The sequence below is a fragment of the Danio aesculapii genome, chromosome 1, assembly GCF_903798145.1.
Source record: "Danio aesculapii chromosome 1, fDanAes4.1, whole genome shotgun sequence".
NCBI lineage: Eukaryota > Metazoa > Chordata > Actinopteri > Cypriniformes > Danionidae > Danio > Danio aesculapii.
In genome coordinates this window covers 49,138,638-49,149,871 of record NC_079435.1, presented here as the reverse complement: position 1 = coordinate 49,149,871, position 11,234 = coordinate 49,138,638, and positions in this window count along the sequence as shown.

Genomic DNA, 11,234 nt, shown 5'->3' with positions numbered 1-11,234 from the left:
ACTGCTTTAGATAAAAGTACATACTTTAAAAATGACTTTTTAGTAATCTTTAGGTACTAGTGCTCTTATTTGTTAGACCGGTTAAATAGACACTTGTTTATTCTTACACAAATGTTCCTGTTTATTAGATATTAGTACTTAATTTAATGGTGACTAGTTATTATTCTGTTTTTACTAGTAACAACCCAGCAAACAATTTTGTGTTTAATAGACGTCTAATAGGCATCTAAAGTTAGACAGCTTGGCTAAACTTGGGCTGTCGTGAAAATCTAATAGACATCTAAGAATAGCCTAAAACTAGACTGGTCATCAAATCGACAGACTAGACCGACCTTATGTGTGTAGTCATTCATTTCTGTTTATTTGATGAGTCGTCTCATATTGAATAGACGTCTGTTAGATTTTCACTGACAGCCCATATTTAGCCTTGTTTAGCCAAAACTACTATGTTTAGATGTCTATTAGACATTTATCAGACATCTTTTAAAAACAAAAAAATGCTTGCCGGGAAGCTTTTACCTTTTGCCCTTGTCTTCAATGAGGATCTGCCATTGAGATATCGACTGTTAAGTTTTGACTAGTGTGTATTCTTATTGTAGCAAGTTCATATTTTTTTTAATTCTAGAATTTTTTTTTATTTACTAGTATCTATTATTAGATACCAGTCCTTGTATCACATTATATACTATAGTACTTGTATAGATATGAGTATCTAATCAGTAATAAATGCTAATTCTTATATGCAAGTATAAGTAGTTCTTATTCATTAGTTCCTAGTACCTGTTGTTGTTATTATTAGACATGCATATGCTTTATAAATATTGCTAGTAACATTTCTTAGTTTACTAATCACAACTGCTTTTTTTTAATCTCGTCCTTTGTTACGACTAATCAGTAAAATAAATGCCTAATAAATAATTACTAGTATCTATTAAATTTGCAAGAGTATCTAATAAATACAGTAAATGCTAATTTCTAATGATGCATACAAAAATCTAAAAACTAAATAAGTACTAGTACCTAGTCAATTACTACTAGTTCATAAATATCAATGCCCTAGCCACAACTGGAATACACACTAGTCAAAAGTCTAAACATACTAGTCAAAACTGAAGAGTTGAAATCTCAATGACAGATTACCATAGAACAGTGTTTCTCAACCACGTTTCTGGAGGACCACCAACTCCGCATATTTTCCATGTCTCCTTAATCAAACACACCTGATTCAGATCATCGGCTCATTAGCAGAAACTGAAAGACCTGTAATGGGTATGACAGACAAAGGAGACATCCAAAACATGCAGTGTTGGTTTTCCTCCAGGAACGTGGTTAGGAAACACTGCCATAGAAGACAATGGCAAACAAAAATAAAATGATGAATGAAATAAGCACTAGAATTTAATAATAAAAGCCAATGTTTGATGAATAAGTTCTAGTATCTAATTAATAAATAACCCAATAAATAAGTACCAGTATCTAATAAATGGACACCAGTAGCTAATAAATACGTTCTAGTATCTAATGAATAATTTCTAGTGTCTAATAAATAAGTACCAGTATCTAATAAATGAATACCAGTAGCTAATGAACACGTTCTAGTAGCTAATGAATTAGTTCCAGCATCTAATATATGGATACCAGTAGCTAATGAATAAGTGCTAGTATCAAAAAAATGAATACCAGTATCTAATATATGGATACCAGTAGCTAATGAGTAGGTGCTAGTGTCTAATGAATAAGTTCTAGTATCTAATAAATAAGTACCATCTACTAAATGAATACCAGTAGCTAATGCTAGTAGCTATCTTATATAAAGTCACTACCTGAGGAATAAATGGCACTAAAAACATTTAAGTACTAAAACTGAATGAAAAATGGGTACTAGTCGCATGAAAAGAGATGCTAGTGTGGTTTATAGATTAAATGTTAATACTTTTGTGAAGTTTAGAAACGTCTACATCAGTGAAAATTAAAGTTTGAAGCGCTAGATTTGATCACAAGAGGGCGTTGCAGAGCTGAATTTCAGAACTACAGTCAAAACATTTATCGAGGGACATAAAAGAGCATTCTTTATCATTTGAGGGCGAGCACACACACGCACTGTTAGCATACTTTATATATGTGAACAAACTGTAAATGAGGTGTATTAAATGGTACATTCCATGTGTATTTTAATATTCGCGACGTGATTACCGAAAGTCTGCCTTGTCAGTTTAATCATGACTCAAACGAACCAAACTGGTCTGAAGCTGAACTGGTAACATGAACTGGTCTCTTCCTCGTCTACCTCGTAAAATCCCAGTGGCTGTTTGTACGGCGAGGGATATTGACGATTCCAAACGCAGACTGAGATTCTCTTACGGGGTTGTGTTTCATTCTGTCTGTCTGACCATTGAATGTATCGCACCTCCATATTCACCATACACACAAAAGCACTCGTTTATTTCCATCACCACGTTTGGCTAGATGTGTTACACGGTATCATAAATGATTAATTTAGTAAATAAATGGTTTATAATAAATAAAACGTCGTCTTAGAGAGTGTTTTCCATTATTAATTATTACTCTGTGATGTTTTAAGACCACAAACATGCTTATTATTCTTCAGGAACACCATATGCTCCGTTTCCTCGTGTCGTGTCTGGTGTGTGTAAGAGAGTGAATGTGTGAATGTTCGTCCTTTTGTCATGGTGTCCTGTGAGGCAGGGTTACACATGCCTTGCATTGCTGTCATTTATTTGTGTTTGGTCTGTATCTTGTTCGCTTTTTCGCCTCTTATCCCTTCGGGCCACTGTGGAATCAGATCAAACAAAGGTTGCAAGTTGTTTTACACAGCGGATGACCTTCCAGCCGCAACCCAACACTGGGAAACACCTATACACTCTTGCATTCACATGCACTCATACACTACGGCCAACTTAGCTTATTCAAATCACCTATAGTGCATGTTCTTTGGACTGTGGGGGAAACCGGTGCACCTGGAGGAAACCCACACGAACACGGGGAGAACATGCAAACTTCACACAGAAATGCCAACTGACCCAGCCTGGGCTCAAACCAGTGACCTTCTTGCTGTGAGGCAACAGTGCTACCCACTGAGCCACCGTGTCACTACTATGTGAAATATGAAATGCACAAATTAAATGTATCAGTCCGCATCGTATATTACTGTTTGGTAAGATTTTAAAATATTGTAGTAAATCATATTTATAAAATTAATAAGCTCGACATGTAAGTTTTATTAAAATGAGGGAGTGAATTATACTTGATCCATTGGCACAAGAAAATGAGTGAAATTATTGTTGTTATTATGCAAACAGTTATAGTAATTACAGGAGACAAATTGAGTACATAATAGTTTTAATAACTCATTTCTAATAACTGATTTATTTTATCTTTGCCATGATGACAGTAGATATTTTTCACTAGATATTTTTCAAGACACTTCTATACAGCTTAAAGTGACACTTAAAGGCTTAACTAGGTTATTTAGGTTAACTAGGCAGGTTAGGGTAATTAATAATAAATAATAATAATAATAATAATAAATTATATATATATATATATATATATATATATATATATATATATATATATATATATATATATATATATATATATATATATATATATATATATATATATATATATATATAGCTTAAAGGGGCTAATAATTTTGACCTTAAAATGGATTTAAAAAAATTAATAACTGCTTTTATTCTAGCCAAAATAAAAGAAATAAGAATTTCTCCATAAGAAAAATATATAATCAGACATACTGTGAAAATGTCCTTGCTCTGTTAAACATCATTTAGGAAATATTTTTTTAAAAATTAAAAATTCAAAGGGGGGCTAATCTGACTTCAGAGTTTACTGTGTTAAAGTGTAAATTAAAATTTTGCCATCGTTTACTCATCTTTTACTTGTTCCAAACCCTTATGAGTTCCTTTGTTCTGTTGAACACAAAAGCAGATATTTTGAAAAATGTCAGAAGCCTGTAACCACTTGTGTTTAATAGAAGATAGAAAAACACAAACGTTTGGAACCACTTTACGATGAGTAAATTAGTAATTATTTTGGGCTAACTACTATTTTTAAGTAATGGAACCTTGTTGTTAAGTGTTATTAATTTATTTAATCAAAAATAAAGTAACATTTTACTGTGCATTTGGTCAAAGATATGCCATAACATTGCGAACAATAGTAATAGCAAAATAAATTATTACATCTTTATATCTTATTACTTAACAATGTCATTATTTATTTCCTTTGGCAGAGCTGAATATCTAGTAGCCATTATTCCGGTGTTCAGTATCACATTATAATTTTTTATGTATTTTGTCTATTGTAAATTATAATCAGGGCTTGACATTGTTTTTGATCACCATTTTCACTAACTATATATATTTTAACTGCATAAATTTGACTTTGACATGCTAAAATGACTTGATTTAGATTTTGTGTTGTCTACATGCCTCCTCATTCATTTCACTTTTTTATGTGTTGTGTATGAGCTTGCTCAATGAGCACGAGCAAATGGGTTGTGGTTTCATAGTGTCACATTGCAATTAGTTCTTATTTCACTTTACTATTTAGGGCTCAATATTAAGGATTTACCAAATTTATCTCTGACCACACCAAAAATGAATAATTAATATTTCTAAGCCCCCAATTTTAAATAACATGTCGAACAAGCAAAATAGAGCTGTATACATGCACTTTACTTAAAAAACAACAAAAACTGACATTTCAAAAAATATATGTTGTCATGTATCTAAAATATGCAGCAATTTGCCCTGGCTGAATGTCCCAGATCACCAGTTAACTACACAGAAATGGGGAGTTAATCTCATATTAAAGCAATGTTATTGTAAAAAACTGAATGTCTTTTTTTGTCAGTCGTGCTGCTTCTCGATTCTAAGATATTGGGCCGTCCTTATTGTCGAACCCTGCTTTTAAGAAAACTACAATTGTCGGCGCCAATAGCCTAGTGGTTAGTGTGTTGACATATAGCACCCAGGTGCTTGTGGTGACCTGAGTTTGATTCCTGGCTTGAGGTCCTTTGCTGATCCTTCCACTCTCTCTGCACCCCATACTTTCCTCTCTGTAAATTTTCACTGTCCTGTCATTAAAGGTGAAAACCCCTAAAAAAATAATTATATATATATATATATATATATATATATATATATATATATATATATATATATATATATATATATATATATATAAAGAAGAAAACTACAATTTAAAAATGATTATCAACCAGCCAAGTAAGTAGTGTCTGTGTAACCCGCTACAGCTGAAGTATACCCGCATTTGGTGGGTTGGCGGGTGTTAATGTCAAGCCCTGATTATAATAAATTCATTTTATGCTCAAGAAACATTTTTAGTACCAATATTAAAAACTTAAAGGGATGGTTTACCCAAAAATCCAGTCATTATTTACTCACTCTTAGAGTTTTTGTCGTTGTGTTGAGTACGATATGTGTCATATATATAGATATACTGAAGAATGTTGGAAACCTGTAACCACTGACTTCCATAGTAGATATTTTTACTACTATGGTAGTCAATGTTCACAGGTTTCCAACATTCTCCAGTTAACCTTCATCTGTGCTCAACACTACAAAAAAAAAAAACCCAAGCAGGTTTGAAACGAGTGAGTAAATGATGACAGATTTTTCATTTATTGATGAACTATCCCTTTAACATTAGCAAATGATTTAAAATATGTTCTTGTAACTCCTCTTACTACCAATTTAAAGCATCTTACTGATGCCAAACATGTTGAACAGCAATGCATGTGTGTGTGCATGTGTGCCAAGCTTGGATTGGTTTTCCTTTAGCTTGTTTTTTTGGTACCATAATTCACAAGCCACATGTTCTCTGCTTGAGTCCATAAATCTTCCTCTGATTGATTCTAACGGCCCGCTTATTAATTTCTTAGTCTCTCCAGACTCACTATGGACAAAGTATGAGCGCAAGATTGTTCGACAGCCCTAGTGTCACAAAAGGGTAATGAATTCATTCCTCAAGCGCCTTTAGAGGGGCATTTTTATTTCTGTTCTCATGCCTGTTGCGTTCTTATGACCTAATTGTGAAGTCTCAGCATAGCGGCTCTGAAATCCAAACCCCTCCACGCTTTTATCATCATTCACATTGACTGCGCACAGGGACATGAGATGAGCAGGACACTGAAAACTGTCCACCTGCAATAATACAACTGTAATAATAGACCTGAAGTGCTTTTTGTTGATGGTTACAGCTGAAAACATTAACATTATCTTGATCGTGAGCTACAGAGCTTCCTAATGCATTTACAGGCTGCTTTCGAGAGATAGGAACTGTATAGATATAGCCTAGCGTCCGTGCTGATGTCCCATCACCTCCGCTGACCCCTGAGGTCAACGTAAGGCCGAAAGATCAGCAAAGCACAGAGAAGGACATACCCCGCTAATGCCTGCGCTTTGATTAATGGCACCCATGATTTGCCACCTGCCGTTTTATATGGCCCTCTGTGAGTAACTGATCTCGAAGTGCTCGCATGCGTGGCGTCCGCATTTTAAATAGCTGCCTAAATTTATCAGCTTTGTGGAGGTCGTTAAAAATTCAGACACCGGCAAGTTTGACTCACGTTCTGGTGTGAAAACGACCACAGTGAGCCATATCCAGCTGTCACGGTGCGCCCGTATATTTGACCCTTTCAGACATGTGATGTGCGATTTCACCAAGTAGGACATGTTCCTGGATCAACATCTAACAACATTCCATTCAGCCAATCAGAATGAAGGGATAAGTTTTACAGTTTATGTTAAGTTTAGGCTTAGAGTTAGGATTATCAAAATATTAATCCCCTAAATATAAATTATATTGTCAAACAAAAATGATATTCCAGGATCAACAAATATCACGTCGTACTTGGCAAAATCACACGCTCTGTTTGCATGGGCCCATTTACTCCATATGTTAATGCTTTACATACTGTTAGCAGGTGTCTCAAATAGCCCGGTTCTCAGCTCCTCCATGACCCTGAAGGATGAATGAACTATTAACGCTGGTACATGAAGCCTGTCAATTTATTATTATTTATGCTTTTCATTTTTTGATGTATTATTTTCATAAAAATACTCTACTCATAAAATGTTTAAGTCTCTTGCAACTGCTTAGACACTGGAACTCCATAAAGTAGTTTTACCCTGTAGTTTATTTAGCTTTGCTTCACTTGTTTCTCGGCTAACCTGGGGTGCGTTTCCCAAACAACGATGTAACTCGTGACTGAACTATCATAGTACGATGCATCGTTTGGGAAAAGAAGAATGTAGTGACGAGTGTTTCCCAAAACCTGTAGTTTCTCTGTCGCAGATCCATCGCTTTTACCACGTAAGTTATAACGTAAAACGGCAATAATGACGCTCTAACGGGGGGGAGTAACTATTTTAGAGAAGAAGCCCATCATTTCTTTGTGCAAATTGTATTGTTTTACGCGCACACGCATTAAAAATCCAGCATTAGTTTTGGTAAAAACATGCACTCGTTTTCCATATTTTTATTTTTTAGATTTATTTTTGGCCTTTATTTGATAGGACTGTATTTAGACAGGAAGCGAAGTTGGAGAGAGAGAGAGGGTAGGGAAATGTCCTCGAGCCGGGATTCAAACTCGGGACGCCCTGATGTGCTACTGCACCATATGTCGATGCGCTAACCACTGGGCTATTGCACTAACCTCATTTTCCATGTCAACTTATCCAGCATATATTTTACATCTCTGGGAAACATCCATACACACTCATACTCTACAGACAAGTTAGCCTACCCAATTCACCATGAATTCACCTCATGTCTTTGGACTGTGGGGGAAACCGGAGCACCCAGAGGAAACCCACGCGAATGCGGGGAGAACATGCAAACTCCACACAGAAATTGCAACTGACCCAGCCGAGGCTCAAACCAGCGACCTTCTTGCTGTAAGGCGACAGCACTACCTACTGCGCCACTGCGTCACATTTTTATTATTTTTAATTTTTTAACCTTAGTAATAAATATGAACTAATAAATTCTGCTTATTTTTGGTGTATTAACTTTTATTAATGTGAAAAATGTATTAGTAAATGCTGAAATTAACAAGATTATGAAGATGCTTTTAAGACATTCAGTTATATACAGTGAATGAATATTAATGAAAAAAGTTTAACAATTAAACATAATATACATTAATAGATTACTAATAAACTGTATTTTCAATTCCCCTAATGAAAATGATACAGTAGTGAACACTAATCTGTTCAATCTAGTATGGATAAATCTATCATACATTCGAAGTCAAAAATTATTAACCCTTACATGAAATTGTCCTTCTTTTCATTTCAAGTGCTGTTTAACAGAGCAAGGACATTTTTCAATATGCTTCCTGTTATATTTTGTTTTTCATTTGGATTTATTCATTTTTTAATTTAGATTTTTTAATTATGTATTTTTTTTTATTAAAAATGGCAAAGCTCAATTTTTTTTTCGGCTACAGAAAATTAGAAATATTATCTTTTAAAATATGTTGAAAAATAACTGTTTACCAGCACTTGGGAAATGTATAAAATATTTAAAAATAAGATTAATTTAATTTAAAAAGGGCATATTATTGTGTCTACTTTGTCTGTAGATCAGTAGTAGTAGTCAATAAATGCAGTAACAAAGTTTTTTCTGGGTCGGATTATTTTTGAAGGCATCCAGTTTGGATTTCCACCTTAAATTTAGCAAAAGTGCATACACTTACAAAAATTATAACGCAATTATTTTTGATGTGATCATTTTCAACTTTGCATTTGTATCTAACTTGATCGAGAAATGTGTTTATTGATTTCCCAGTACTGGGTTGCAGCTGGAAGGGCATCCGCTGCATGAAAAATATGCTGGAATAGTTGGCGGTTCATTCCACTGAGGCGACCCCTGATAAATAAGGGACTAAGCTGAAGGGAAATGAATGAATGAATGAATGTATTTGATATATAGACTTTCTTCCCAGTATTTATCTGTTAGACTGAATAACAGCTCACTCCATTAGACTAATTGCAGAAGATTTGTACAGCCTCTTCTTTCCTATTGGTCGACCTGACCTCAGACTGTCATATCCCTCACACCTCTGCAGTTGTCCCTTTCTCTCTGTCTTTGTTGGGTTGTGCTTGTCGTGTCTCTTTCCCAGGGCCAGCTTGTGTTCTGTAGGTTTGGCAGCGGCACTGCCTCTAATACGGGCACGCAGCTGTCGTGGGCCAGAGGCGGACATTGATAACATTCAGTTGACAACAAATGTTTCTCTACTCGCGTTATGTGTGCGCTTATGCACTTCTAGGAGGAGCGCACCCACAATAGACCCGCAGCTCTTCTGAGCGTGGAGTCTTTCTCTATAGGCTTTGTGAGCTATGACATGGTGTCTAATAATACGTGCGTAGATTATAATGGAGAATGATGTAAGACGTGTTGTCGGCTTGATATAGGAAAGCACCCACAATTTTTGTCATGTGCATTTAAAATTAGGGATTCATTCAGCTGCCCATGGTAAAGAGATGCACAGGGGTCAAAGAATTTTGGGGTTCGGGTCAAATTAATATCAAGTGCTTTTATACAGTTGAAGTCAGAATTATTAGCCCCCCTTTGATTTTTTTCTTTTTTTTTTTTATATTTCCAAATTATGTTTAACAGAGCGATGAATTTTTCTTTTTTTAAATTAGAATATGCAAAAAGATACATATATTTGGATCTTACAAATACAAAGAGACATCAACAAAAACAACAACAAAACAAAAACAACAACAATATAGTCAGGTACTGGTAGGTGCGTGCGTGTGTGTAAAGATAACTTGGTGGACAGGTCAAAGTACATACATAAGGGACAATAACAGTCAATAAATGAAGGAAGTATCACAGATATAAATAAAACAGAGAAAGAAAGCAGTCAGTGGTAAGGAGTGACAACAATGCTTGTAATGTATGATAGTAATAATGACAGTAATAATAACTGCAACAATAGTAATAAATCACAAGTACTACACCAACTATTACTACAGAAAGTTACTAATATTACAACTACTACTACAATGTTTACTAATACTCATACTACTACAACAATGACTACTACTACTGATACTACTACAGCGTCTGCTACAACTAACACTACTACAACAACGTCTACTACCACTACTACTGATACTACTACAGCAATCACTGCTACTACAACATCTACATCGACAACATCTACTACTACAACAAAGCAATGAAATTTTCACAGTATGTCTGATAATATTTTTTTCTTCTGGGGAAAGTTTTATTTGTTTTATTTTGGCTAGAATAAAAAAATTGTATAAACCCAATTTTAAGGTCAAAATTATTACCCCCTTTAAGCTATATTTTGTTTCCATAGTCTACAGAACAAACCATTATTATACAATAACTTGCCTAATTACTCTAACCTGACTAGTTAACCTAATTAACCTAGTTAAGCCTTTAAATGTCACTTTAAGCTGTATAGAAGTGTCTTGATAAATATCTAATCAAATATTATTTACTGTCATCATGGCAAAAATAAAATAAATCAGTTATTAGAAATGAGTTATTAAAACTATTATGTTCAGAAATGTGTTGAAAAAAATCTTCTCTGTTAAACAGAAATTGGGGAAAAAATAAACAGGGGGAGCTAATAATTCAGGGGGGCTGATAATTTTGACTTCAACTGTATATGGAAAATATTAAATGCAAGTGCCTATAGTGTTTTTGACACAATACAACATCAGAAATATGAGTGAAATAATGACACACTAGCGTAGAATATTTTTGGAAAAATTAAATATGTTGTGGTTTTTATAGAATTTTTTTTTTAGATTTTTTAATGTTATTATAGTTGAAATGGTGTTTTCTCTGAATTATATGGCAAAATAATTGTTTATAAGTAAATATGCAGGGCAAATTGTATAAAATACAGTAACAGAAATTAAAGCTGTATAACATATATTTTGGAAGCAACCCCTTTTTAAAAACTCATAACTTATAATTTGCAAAATTTTTCCTTTCGGCTTGGGTATTGGGTATTGGCCGTATAATAAGTAGTATTAAATACATTACGCCTATGTAGGGTCCATGTAATCCATGTACACAAGTGTGTGTGTGTGTGTGTGTGTGTGTGTGTGTGTGTGTGTGTGTGTGTGTGTGTGTGTGTGTAGTGAGACTCTCTTTTTCTTCCCCTCCCT